Genomic DNA, 13,956 nt, shown 5'->3' on the forward strand with positions numbered 1-13,956 from the left:
ATTTTCAAATAAAATTGTTGGACTATAACTTGGTGTTGTAAGATTGTTTACTGCTGTATAAAGATCAAAGATGTACAATAAGCTTTACTGCCTGAAAACACTAAACTACGCAGTATCTATCAATCATGTTTAAAACAGTATAATCTAAACCAAAAGCTCTACTTCATATTTAATTAAATAACCTTACAAGTCATAGTGACCAACAAAAGGTGTTGTCATATATAATATGTACAATAGATGACAGGGTGGAAACTGAAAGGCAGTTTTGAACTCAGGAGGCTGAGGTCCCCCAAGGATCTATCCTTGGCCCCCTCCTATTTCTCAACTACGTGCTGCCCCTGGGTGACATAATTTGAAAACACATCAGGTTCTACATCTACGCTGATGACATCCAGCTCTACCTCACCACCACCTCTTTCAACCCCTCCACTGCCTCTGTGTGGTCACGTTGCTTGTCCGACATCCAGTATTGGAAGAGCAAAAATTTCCTCCAATTAAATATTGGGATGACGAATGCCACCACTGGTCCCCACCACAAACTCCGTTCCCTACCCACCGACTCCATTGCTCTCCCTGGCCACTGAGTCTTAATCAGACCGTTCGCACCCTTGGCATACTATCTGACCCTGATGTGCTTCCGACTCCATATCCTCTCCATCACCAAGACCGCCTACTTCCACCTCCATAATATCGCCCGTCTCCGCCTCTGCTCATCTGCTGCTGAAACCCTCATCCATGTCTTTGTTAACTCTAGATTCAACTATTCCAATGCTCTCTTGGACGGCCTCTCATCCTCCATAAACTTGAGCTCATCCAAAACTCTTCTGCTCGTATCCTAACTCACAAGTAGTCCCGTTCACCCATCACCCCTGTGCTCGCTGACCTACGTTGGCTCCCAGTCCGGCAACACCTCGATTTTAAAATTCTCCTCCTTATTTTCAAATCCCTCCCTGGCTTCGTCACTTCCTATCTCTGTAACCTCCTCCAGCCCCACAAACCTCCAAGATCTTTGCACTCCTCCAATTCTGGCCTCTTGCGCAACCTCGATTTTAATCGCTCCACCACTGGCGGCTGTGCCTTCAGCTACCTGGGCCCTAAGCTCTGGAATTCCCTTCCTCAACCTCTCCTCCTTTAAGACGCTCCTTAAAACCTACCTCTTTGACCAAGCTTTTGGTCATCTGCCCTAATATCTCATTGTGTCAAATTTTGTTTGATAACACTCCTGTGAAGCACCTTGGGAAGTTTTACTACGTTAAAGGCACTATATAAATGCAAGTTGTTATTGTATAAACTGCAAGAGCATAGCTTGAGCTGAAGTGATCTAAACCCAGCCCTCCTCTCTACTCAATGGGTAGGTACATAAAAGCTTTGCCTTTTGCAATACTGAACCATTCCAGCATAAAGGTGCTAGGTTTAGTCCTTAATCTGTGCTGTGTTAGCTAGACAACAGTTGGTGGCACTAAAATTAGCCTCAGTACTGCTGGGCTGGGGAAGGGACAGAAAAAGAGAAAATCAGCCACTCTCAATGCAATCTAGTGACTGATGCTGGAACGTGTGCAATGTTACACATTCACACAAAATGGGCAGAGAAGTGGAGGGAGCAGAAAAGAATATCCACTTTCAAGGTGAAAGCTACACTAAGATTTCAGTAAAGTGTAAATAATGCTGTCTTGTCAATGTCCAATTGGTGACAATTGGTTAAGGCCACCCAGCAGTACAATTATCAATTCTGCCCATCTAAACTGGGCTATATCCAGGGAGTGCATTTTGATCTATACAACAATAGGGTGAAGTACTGGTGGTGGTGGTGATGGTAAAAGAATTGAGGTGATATTACACACTAAAGTGCACTGGCTAAGAATGAGTTTTGCTATAATAAAATCCAGAGCCTAAAGTGATGATTAGTGCCATCAAGCCAGCTCCACCCTGAGTCCATACATGATCACTCTACTATGGACTCCGCTCCCATCCCCACCTGTTAATAACCCCACTTTAAGGAACACGAACAGTTTCATTCAGTGGTAGCAATCTTGCTTCTGAATCAGGTGGTTATGGATTGATGACCTATTCCAGGATTTGAGCAAACAATCTGGACTAACATGCTTCCCACACTCGCTCACCTGACGAAGGAGAAAGCCTCCGAAAGCTTGTGATTTTCAAATAAAACAGTTGGACTATAACCTGGTGTTGTAAGATTCCTTACATTTGTCAACCCCAGTCCATCACCGGCATCTCCACATCTTTTAAAGATGTCAGTTAACCCAAATCAACTAACTTCTCTGTCCACTATCCAGTTTTTTGTTTGGTGGGGGGGGGGGGGGGGGTGGAAAGAGAAAGAGGGGGGAGTTTTTCTAATTCCTAACTTTGACGTTTGTGAAGTTTGTGCCTGTATTGTTGGAATGCACGGGTATCAATACACTACATAAGACAGCGACATCACTGACTACACTGGAAGGGAACACACAAATCAGGCAGTCTGCCTCAAGCTTCCATATTCTAGAACCTTTTCTATCCAATGACTACGAATAAGTGGAAATTCTAGCTTCATATTGGTCGTCTTACAAAGCATGGGGCATCACATACATTTTTAAGTGCAAGGAAATGCAACAAGAACACAATACGCCCTCACACTTTCCATGATTGCATAAGAGGAGCAGCTAAGACAAACCCTTTTATTGCACATAATAAACAGGTTTTTCCTGTATTATCCAACTAGCATTGAATGTTATTGCTGCTTCCAATAAGTAGCACCAGAAAAACCAGGAATTACTTCTGCAATACTGGTCTTGTAACTGACAACAATTTCAGTTAACCTGAACCACACTGTATGCTAGATTGTGAGCAAATAGCAAAACTTTAAGTTCATACGTTCATATACATCACTAAGCTAATTTCTGTATTTTTGTGTCATGCATAAAATGCTCCATCTACATAGGTAAACCGCTTTTACACCCGGAGAAAGGGCAAAACTTGAAATACATGCAGTTTGGCATTTTTCTCCCCTCCCAATAAGGACAGGAACAAAAAGTCCAGTATCTGGGTTCCAGGAGGGGCAGTCCAGCTGAAAACCATTCACTCATTTTCCACTTACTAAGGCTCACAGTGCCATGCAATATGCAGATAAGACCCTCATCTTTGCAGAAGTCTGTTCCCCAAACCAGTCACCAATATAGACCACTAAAAACTTGGGGTCACAAGTTTCAAATGCCTATGTTATTGGCTCTGAAAATGGAGACATTAATCGATCAGCTGTCTCTGAAAAAAAAAATACAAATCATCCCTTCAAAAATGGAGATTTTTTTTTAAAGTACCATATCAGGACAAACCTTTATTACTAAAAGTTTAGTTTTTAGAGAAGAAAGTGAAAATACACCTAGTATAACAAGTTGTTGAATGCAATGCCCTTCCATTCATGAAGGACACAAGTGCCCTTCACTTGTGGAAGGGACATGATATTCAACTTGTCATGCAGTTGCCTATTTATTCAGTAAAAATGTTGTAAAATTATGTTTATTCAATTTTGAATGACACTGTTTTATTGATCAGAACCACAACTTTAAGATTTGTGTCTATCACAACAGACGGTTTTACTGGAATAAAAGTGCAAATAGAAGGGTTTCAAATATAAAATATGATTTAATAGGAAGTCCTTTCATAGCAAATCGATGCACCTTGCGACTACCAAGATGGTGAAGTAGATGGACTTTGGTCTTTTTCCTTCTAGCAATTCCTATGTTCCTAAGAACTTTATTTCATGCTTTAGCACATCTCGCATACCAAAGCGCTTCACAAAGAGTGAGTTACATTGTGCAAGTTACACTGTTGTTGTACAGGTAGATGGACTAACCATTTTGTATACAGCAAGATTCCAGAACCAGTAATGAGATAAATAATGACCAGTTAAATCTGTTTTTTGTGTTGTTGATTGAGTGAGGAATGTTGGCCAGGTCATCAGAACGCTCCAGCCTCCTTCAAATGGGATTTTTAATGCCCACTTGAACAAACAGTCTGGGCCTACATTTCGTATCTCATCTGAAGGACAGCAGCTTTGACAATGCTGAATTTCCTCAGAAATGCAATGGACTACCATCCTAGATTATGTGCTCAATTTGTTATATTTTCTTCTGGATAAAAAGAGCAGTTTGCCCCCAGCAGCTCTTTTCAAGAAAAAATTATTGCCTTGTACAGACAGCCAGTAAACTGTACTCATTTTGTCCATTTGACCAGCTGTATCTAAGGCTGCGAGATGTCAGTATAACTAAGCATTCTTTTTTTTTAAAAAAAAACAATGGTACATAAATTTTGCAGGTACAGTACTGTTATTGTTAATATAACAGGAGTAGGAGCATCTTTCATTAGACCAAAAAATGGAACTGAGAGCATGGGGATCTCTTCGCTTGGCTAGAAAATGGAACTGAATGACCTTGGTTCACATAATTTGCAATTTTATTAAATAAATGCAGAAAACTGATTAAATTTGATTTAGTTAGCACATTGCTTTCTCAGTTTCAGAAGCAGCCCTGGATACTCAGCAGGTAAAAATTGACAGCATTTTTTGTACATTTGCCCTAACTTCCATGTCAGTTCTCCGGGTTTCTAAGGGTACAATCATATTACAACTTTAGCGTAGGTGTAACGTGGTTTCCACTACATACTGTGGTGTAAATATCTGGGCACCAACCTGACTGTGGAGCAAGACCCTTAAGGAAGGAGTCTCACTCTGCTTCGGTCTAGCCTGGACTTTAGATTTATACTACAACTTTAGTATTGGTCATGTAATTGTCCTACAAAAGGTTCAAAAGGCAAAAACAAAAGATGTTACCAGGGATTAGGGGGTTAGAGATATGAAGAGAGACTTGAAAAGCTAGGGCTTTTTTCACAGGAGCAGAGAAGGTTAAGGGGTAACCTGGTAAGAGGAAATTACAAAGAGAGTTATGATACGGTAAATGGTGATACATTGCTTCTACTAGTCGGCAAGATAGTAACAAGGTGGCACAAATTTAAGATAATCACAAAAAGAATTCAAAGGAAGGCTAGAAACATTTCTTTACACAGAGGGTGGTTAGAATGTGGAATTCTCTACTAAAAACTGCTGTCGAAGTAGAATCCATAAGTACTTTTTAAAAGGGAATAAAGAAGAACTATGGAGGGGTAGGCGGAGCAAGTGGGAGAGTGGAATTGGAGTCTCATATAAAGGAAAAATACTGGTCCAAACAGCCTGTGTTTATGTTATCACATTCTATGAACAGAGAGAGTTTTCATTATTGTAGTGGTTTCTCATCAAATTTGTTTGCATAGATTTGTTTTTCCAAATGTTTTGTTCGGTTTTTAATGCAAGGAAAGTTCGTTGGTAAAAACAGGAAGCATGAGGTGGGTATATTATTGTGGTCTGAGCTAGGGCATAGGATTATTCCTCATTGAAAGCCGTACCCAAGCTCATTGGTAGAGTAATTTGGATCTTGCTGGAATCAAATTCTAGGAATTTTTTGCAAAGGAGACCAGGGAACAAATTTAATTCAACAGTCTATGAATTACTAATATTAAGTAATGAAAAACCTACAGCGTAGTATATTATTTAACCTCATTACTATTTTTGTCCCCCTACACTTACCACCACCACATGTTTTTCTCTATCCAAAGGCTGGGATGATTTCATCTACAGACTCAACCGCCACAACTGCTGTTCCACAATCAGCCAAGAGAAGCAATTTGGACAAGTACACTTTTCCATCAAACCCCTCTCCCTGTATCTTCCGGATTGACAGCCCAGCTAGCAGCCTCACAGTACTCATGACCATCTGGTTATAAAGTCAAATGCTCACCCACCAGCTATAAAGCCACCATCTTACTTTTGTGATAGCTGCTCAGAGTTCATGACGAGACTTCATTGTAAGCATTTCGCACATAAAATGCACAGAATTGTCATCGTTGGCCAAAAGAAGTTCGCCGCATCTTTTGTGAAAATACAAGTATTGGTCTATTCCTGCAATAATGGTCTCTAAAAACAAGTGTGCAAAATCAAATTCCTGTTACTACATTAACTGTCACTCCTTAAATAATGCATCTTAAATGGATCTAGTAAAATTGTACAGCAGCTATACCATTGAACTTGGCACATTACACAGCATTCAAATAGTTTACTCCTGCAAAATAAGGAGTTTTAGAAAGTTGATTGTTGGAGTATATCTCATTCAGAATAATCGCATGCCTGTTCAGTACTCTGTTCATCAGAACTACCTTTTCTTCCTTGTTCTGGATTTACGCATTTGGCCTTGCCTCATCGATAGATTGAAAAGTGGTTTATTTACAACTGACCAAAGTGCAGGTACGGAGTTTCATTGTGAATAATTTACCACTATTTTGTAAAATTTATTGTTGCAATGATGCAATGTCTCAAATAAGCGTTAAGGATTTTTTTTTAAATAGTACAGCTGAATTTTTTTCTATTCAGTTGAAAAGCTGAAGAAAAGATTATTGAAGAGTTTGATATGGAGTGTGGTGCTAAAACATGGATGTTGAGGAAAGGGGAGGTCAGGCTTCTAGAGGGCTTTGAGATGTGGGCTTGGAGATGCATGGAGAAAGTAAAGTGGATAGATAAGAAAAGTAATGAGGAGGTTTTGGCAATGATACAGGAAGAATGGAGTTTGATTGATGCTATCAGAAAGAGGCAAATGAACTGAATTGGGCATATGCTGAGGGGATGGGATGTTGAAAGAAGTGTTAGAAGGACAGATGGAAGGAAAAAGACAAAGGGAGGAAAAGAAAGATGCTTTTGAATCACCTGAAGAATGGGAGATCGTATGGAGAATTGAAGAGAGCAGCACAAGGGTAGGAGATGGGAGAATTGAGCCAGAACATACTTTAGGCAGACCATTGATAATGATGGTCTGAATTTAAAACCACTCAGATAGTTAATATGCTGGTGCAAGTTATTAACCCAGATTACACTAAGTGAATGACAATGTTTTTTATGTTGACGGTGGGGTGTCGGAGAATGGTACTTAAAATGCAGATCCTCTATCTACAAGAGGCTTTCTTTCACGCTGATCAGTGCCACTGATCCTTATGGGTTGTTTACAGGCTCAAAAGGGTAGATGCTGATGTTTTGTACAGCTTCTGAAGGTAGATCAGCGTATGCGCAATGTCAAGTCTTGGACGTCAATGGAGGCAGAGTTAATATTGGTAATCACTGGTGGGGGAGTACTACATGTGTACCGCCAAAAAGTTATGTAATTTAGTTTCAAGTTAGTGTGAACGAGTAGCAACAATAAGTATTCTCTATTCTACCAGCTTATCTTAGATTTTATTTAGGTGTCAGCTGTAGCTCAGTGGTAGTATTCTTGCCGATGAATTAGAAGGTTGTAGGTTCAAGACTCACTCCAGAGACTTGAGCACATAAACTAGGTTGACACTCCAATGCAGTACTGAGAGAATACTGCACTAACGGAGGCACCGTCTTTTGGATGAGACATTAAACAGAGGCTCACCCTGCCCTCTCAGGTGGATGTAAAAGATCCCATGGCACTATTTTGAAGAGCAGGCATTCATCCCAGTGTCCTGGCCAATACTTATCCCACAACCAACATCACAAACAGATTATCTGGTCATTATCACATTGCTGTTTGTAGGACCTTGCTGCGCGTAAATTGGCTGCTGCCGTTACAACAGTGACTACATTTCAAAAGTACTTCATTGGCTGTAAAGTGCTTTGGAAGTCCTGAGGTTGTGACAGATGGTATATAAATGCAAGTCTTTCTTTTTATTCAGTATATATATCTGCAATGGCTTAAAACTGAAGAACTTTACAGAACTTCATTCTAAGCAGTTCCAAAAATATATTTTTTCAAACCAATTTTTGATGGCAGCAGCTAAGAGGGAGCTAGCTGATGGTTATGTTAGTCGAGCATATTTGATGGAAAGCAAAACAAAACTTTTGCATTTTTGTATCTCAATAACCAAAAGGGAGTTGGAAGTGGAAAGAGGTTTGGGAGTGAATGCCCTCTCCCATCTAGTTGGGTTATTTGAGGCAACATCCGGAATTAAGTTCAAATAGTTGTTTGAAATATGATCGAGTTTTAATGGTTATTTGGAATTGTATTCTAGCTAAATCAAGAAATAAATGCTACTTGCCATTTATAAGCCATGGATAACAGCACTTTAGAGATCCATTTGCTAATGTAATACCAACATTAAATGAGACAGAATGGATCCGATAAATCAGACACTTACAGTAGTCCCAGGTATACTGTAAAGTAGCTGGAGTTCACTGGAAACGTGTGGTTCAGTTTCTTTTGCTACTTGAAGGATCAAACCAGCCATTTTTCCTCTCTGTTTAGAGTTAGTGGTTAGTATTGCCAGAACATCAGCCAAACTACAGTCCTAGCATACAAATAATATCAAAGCTAATTATCAATAGCTGGGCCACCAGTCTACCATGTGGTGAATTCAGAAAGAACTTGCATTTGTATAGCATCTTTTACCACCAAATGATGCCCCAAAGTGCTTCACAGCCATCTAAGTACTTTTGTAATGTAGGCACTGTCGTAATATAGGCAAACACCACAACCAATTTGCACAAAGCAAGGTCCCACAAACAGCAATGAGATAATGATTAGATAACCATACGTGCATCTGAGAGGGCAGATGGGGCCACAGTTTAACATCTCATCAAAAGGCCGCACATCCAATAGTGCAACACTCCCTCAGTACTGCATTGAAGTGTCAGCCTAGGTTATGTGCTCAAGTCTCTGGGGTGGAGCTTGAACCCACAACCTTCTAACTCACAGGTAAGAGTGTTACCACTAAGCCAAGTCTGACACTGGTCGATTCACTAGTGTGTTGTAATTCACCAAAATTAACTATCACGATCAATAAACAAAATACCATATACTATAGCAAAATATTTAGCTATCGGAGGGGATCGGACAAGTTTTCTATAGTTCGGAAAACAAAAACAAATAGTATGTATTCCAACTGCAGTATGGTGCACCTTAATTTCACTCAAAAAAAGTCAAGATATTAAGAGGTTTCTGAGCTTAGTGTCAACTTGGTTCTGTGGTAGCACTCTTTCCCGAGTCAGGCGGTTGCAGTGCTGAGGGATTGCTGCATTGTCAGAGTTGCTGTATTTCAGATGCAACTTTAAACCAATGTCCCATCTGCTTACGCAGATGGATATAAAAAGGTCCCTTGGTACTATTCCAAGAGGTGCAGAGAGTTCCCAGTGCTTTGGCCAACATTCCTCCTTAAACTAACACTACCAGAAATATTTATAGTATTTGCTGTTTCTGCGATGTGCAGATCGGCTGCCATATTTATCTCTATAACAGTGACAATTCTTCAGAAGTAAATCATTGACTATAAAGCACTTGGAGATGTTCTGAAAGGCACTATGACTATAAAGCACTTGGAGATGTTCTGAAAGACACTGACTATAAAGCACTTGGAGATGTTCTGAAAGGCACTATGCAAATACAAGTTCTTTTTAGAATTCTATCCCCCAGCATGTGAGTAGTTTGAACATTTGGTCCTTCAGGTTAAACATTATTTGAACCCACTAGGCCTTGTGAACTATTTACTGTATCACAGAATAATTATTTTGCTGGTCCTATCAATCTAAAACCCAAGTAGACACCATTGTAATTGTACAGTCACATCATAAAGACTTTTTTTTAAAACCTCTTGATAGTTCCAGCTGTGCTGCATCTTTTTAAGTGGTGTATCCAAATTGTGTAGTTAATAACCTGGTCAATGTTGTTATACAAAACTCAACTCATTACGATCAAGTACTAAACATTTCATGCATGTTCCCAGTCCTGACATTTTATGTTTCATATCAAGGATTTCATTAAACAGGTCAGCACACTATGTCTACAATGAAGACAAAATAACTACAACTGGTGTTTTGTGTAAGTTTAATTGAGTTCCAATTACTGCAACCTATATTTGAGGTAGGAGGAAGAGCGTTAATTCCAAGACCACCACCACCCCCCCCCCCCACCCAATAAAGTTAAAAACATCAACTCAAGAGAAGCTATTGACCAACTGTGTTGCAAACTGCAACCTTTTACCCCTCCAGGTTGGGTCTGCAGCCCACAAGCGAGATTTTCAAATAGTATTTCCTACAGGTTTCCAATCAGCTACTCTTCTTCTGAAGGCTGGCATCCTTCCTTGTCCTGGATGCCTCTCCAGTTTGAAGATCTAGCTGGTACCCCAAACTTTATCTTTACATTTTAGCATAGAGATCGGCATCTGGGACTAGAAGACTGATTTCCACTCAGTTGAACGGGAGCTGGCCGGAGATGAACACACTGGTAACACATTAAAGTGGGCCTCTTACAGCAGGAGCTGCTTGGTGCTTCATTATCCAGCAGTAAATATTTTCCTGACGATAAAAAATCTTTTTCAACAAATTTTTATTACATTTCAGGTAAGTAATAGCTTTCAATGATTAAATATATAATCAAACCCACACAATGAGTACACCATTTTTAAAAAATTGTTCTCAGGATGTGGGTGACACTGGCAACTCTGGATTTATTATCCATCTCTCAGTTGCCCTGAGATGGTTCTGCTGATTGTTTTTACATCTGAGTAACTGTTAGATCATTTCAGGGGGCATTAAGTGTCAACCACTTAGTGTGGGACTAGAGTCACATGTAGGCAGAATCAGAGAAATGGAAAGTGCAGGGAAGTTGTGGTGATGATTGAGGGGGTGGGGGGGAAGAGAGAGTGGGGAGAGGAGAGGTTGAGGCCATGGACACATTTAAAGATAAGGACAACTTATTTAAAATTAATAAATTGGGACCCTTACAAGTTTCATCATCTGGTCAGGATAAATCTAGATCAGCTCTGCCCATTCCTGGCTCTTGGTAATACAGGTAAACTCAAGGACATTAGTGTACCAGTTGGGTTTTTAGTGACAACCCAGCAGCCTCCATAACACTTTTGTTTTGGGCTAGCCACAAATTACCAGAGCTGTTGAAGTTAATTTCACAACTTGCCATGATTTGAAGTAACAGCCTCTGGGTTGCTAGTCCAGTACTGTAACCACTACACTACAACTATCTTTAAATTCTTCTATATATATTGTTGCAAATCATTTATTTTGATGACTATTTTCTAAAACAAAATTAGTTTTTTTAAACAAGAAAAAAAAGGTTTCATATAAAACTGTCAAAAATTCAAGAATTCAGGGGTTTCCTCTGGAAGTAATAAATTTCCACGCTTCCATATAATTAAACAAAACTTCCTCTTTTTAGAAAAGTTTTAAAAATTCCACAGTAAAGTAAATGTACATGCAATAAGCCTTGCTTTTTCCCCCAAACTACAGTAATTGCAGTTTTGTTTAAAAAAACTTCCCAGTGGTGGATTGCAAATAATTTCCTTTATACTGTATACCAGCAATAAAGCCACTGTTATCATGCAGCATATACGTCATCTCCTGTATCAAATATAAGGTGGTTATTAATAGCTGGCATCCGCATTGAGCCACTGCTGGCACATATACCTCACAAGTCTGTACAAGGGTTACAGTTCACCTGCGTCAGTTCCTAACTTATGATGTTGCAGGCAAACTTCCCAACCACATTGCCTCAGACAAGGCAACGAAACAGCCAACTCAGGAGGTTTGCCTGCTGAGAGTCAGGCAAAACTGATCAAGGCTCGTTGTGGCTAGGTCACAAGAGTTGAAAGGTTGCATCAAATTTTAAATTATTGTCCTTACCATTGAACCTTCCATGGCCTTACCTCACCCCCCTCACATCTGTCCATCTACATGACCGTGCCATCAGCAGTCTCGGTACCACCCTCTAGAATTCCTTCCCTAATCCCCTTTGTCCCTAAACCCCTTTGTCTCTTCATTTCTTTTAAGACACTCCTTAAAACCCCACCTTTTTGATCACCCTTCTGATCCCTACTCCCAATCTCTATTTCAGCACCGTTTGCTTCATGCCTCTGTGAAGCAGATTGGGACCCTTTTCTACATTAGGAGGTGCTATATACATGCAAGTTTCTTTTGATTGCCAAAATTAAACTGTGACCACTTTTTCTCATCTGCGAGCTAGTAAGGGCCTTCCAGTATAAACAAGTGACTGATGATTAATCAGATGAATCCTTAATGCTACTGACAACAAAAGTCACAGCATCACCAACATGTCATTGAATACCTATCAAAAATGTCCAGACCACTGTTACATATTATACTGCTTATGCCACTCAACATGATCAGGCATTTATAAGCATTGTTAATTGTATCTATGTGATTTATAGCAATTAGTGTAAATTGTATTCAGGTGGTCCGTATCAATTGGGAACTCCCTTGTATCCATTTATAAGAGAGCTGATTTAGGGTGTGGTGTGGAGCTCTGTGAATAAAGGCGTGGAAGCTAAGCTCTACTATTCTATCCTTCACCACCTGGCTATCCAGTTTATAACAAAGCTAACCCTGTCAAATCTGGAGTGACACAAATCAGTATTCTGAACAGTTATCTGAAGTATGCAAAAGTTGGAACACACAACCAGAGATTTCTCTAGCTTTAAAATGGTTACATAACCAGGACCGTGGTGGTGGGCTTTCTTCTTGAATCTCTGCAAATGTTTGCAGAGCTTTTTGACACCACTGAGTGGCTTGTCGGGCCACTTCAGAGGACAGTGAAGATCAACCACATTGGTGTGAGATCAGAGTCCCATATAGGCCAAGCAAGGATGTCAGGTTTCCTTTTTCTTAAAATTCGTTCATAGGATGTGGGCGTCGCTGGCAAGGCCAGCATTTATTCCCCATCCCTAATTGCCCTTGAGAAGGTGGTGTTGAGCTGCCTTCTTGAACCATTGCAGTCCGTGTGGTGAAGGTTCTCCCACAGTGCTGTTAGGAAGGGAGTTTCAGGATTTTGACCCAGCGACAATATATTTCCATGTCGGGATAGTGTGTGACTTGGAGGGGAACGTGCGGGTGGTGATGTTCTCATTTGCCTGCTGCCCTTGTCCTTCCAGGTGGTAGAGGTTGCAGGTTTGGGAGGTGCTGTCGAAGAAGCATTGGCAAGTTGCTGCAGTGCATCCTGTGGATGGTACACACTGCAGCCACGGTGCGCAGGTGGTGAAGGGAGTGAACATTTAGGGTGGTGGACGGGGTGCCAATCAAGCGGGCTGCTTTGTCCAGGATGGTGTCGAGCATCTCGAGTGTTGTTGGAACTGCACTCATTCAGGCAAGTGGAGATATTCCTTCACACTCCTGACTTGTGCCTTGTAGATGGTCGAAAGGTTTTGGGGAGTGAGGAGGTGAGTCACTGGCCGCAGAATACCCAGCCTCTGACCTGCCCTTGTAGCCACGTTATTTGTGTGGCTGGTCCAGTTAAGTTTCTGGTCAACGGTGACCCCCAGGATGTTGATGGTGGGGGATTCGGCGATGGTAATGCCGTTGAATGACAAGGGGAGGTGGTTAGACTCTCTCTTGTTGGAGATGGTCATTGCCTGGCACTTGTCTGACACGAATGTTACTTGCCACTTATCAGCCCAAGCCTGGATGTTGTCTAGGTCTCGCTGCATGCGGGCATGGACTGCTTCATTATCTGAGGGGGTTCCTTCCCTAAAAGGACATTAGTGAACCAGTTGGGTTTTTAACAACAATCCGACAGTTTCGTGGTCACTTTTACTGATCCCAACTTTTCATTTCCAGGTTTTTTTCAAAAAACTGAATTCAAATTCTCAAATTGCCATGGTGGGATTTGAACTCGTGTCTCTAGTCCGGTAACATTCAGTAATTTACCAATAAGACGAGGAGAGTGAAGAAGCAGCAAAATACTGCAGCTGCTGGCAATTTGAAACAGAAAATGCTGGAGACACTCAACAGGTCAGGCAGCATCTGTCGAAAAGGCAGTTGATGTTTCAGGTATAAACCCTTCCTCAGAACTGAGGAGAGTGAACCTGGGCACAAGTCGTGTGAGGCTGTTCTTTCAGGCTGAT

At 40.8% G+C, this 13,956-nt stretch overlaps 1 protein-coding gene across 5 annotated transcripts in view; it reads right to left on the reverse strand.

The window, feature by feature from the left end:
• Window positions 1-13,956, reverse strand: part of clint1a (clathrin interactor 1a) — a 177,989-nt gene that overhangs the window by 148,761 nt on the left and 15,272 nt on the right. Inside the window, exon 1 of one of the 5 annotated variants that reach the window (XM_067996536.1) lies at window positions 8,230-8,248. The exons of the other annotated variants lie outside the window; for them this stretch is intronic. The gene's annotated coding sequence lies outside the window, so the exon portion shown is untranslated. Of the gene's footprint in view, window positions 1-8,229; window positions 8,249-13,956 lie in introns of those variants that run through there. 5 annotated transcript variants of the gene reach the window in all.

This window comes from Heptranchias perlo, chromosome 14 (genome assembly GCF_035084215.1).
Source record: "Heptranchias perlo isolate sHepPer1 chromosome 14, sHepPer1.hap1, whole genome shotgun sequence".
NCBI lineage: Eukaryota > Metazoa > Chordata > Chondrichthyes > Hexanchiformes > Hexanchidae > Heptranchias > Heptranchias perlo.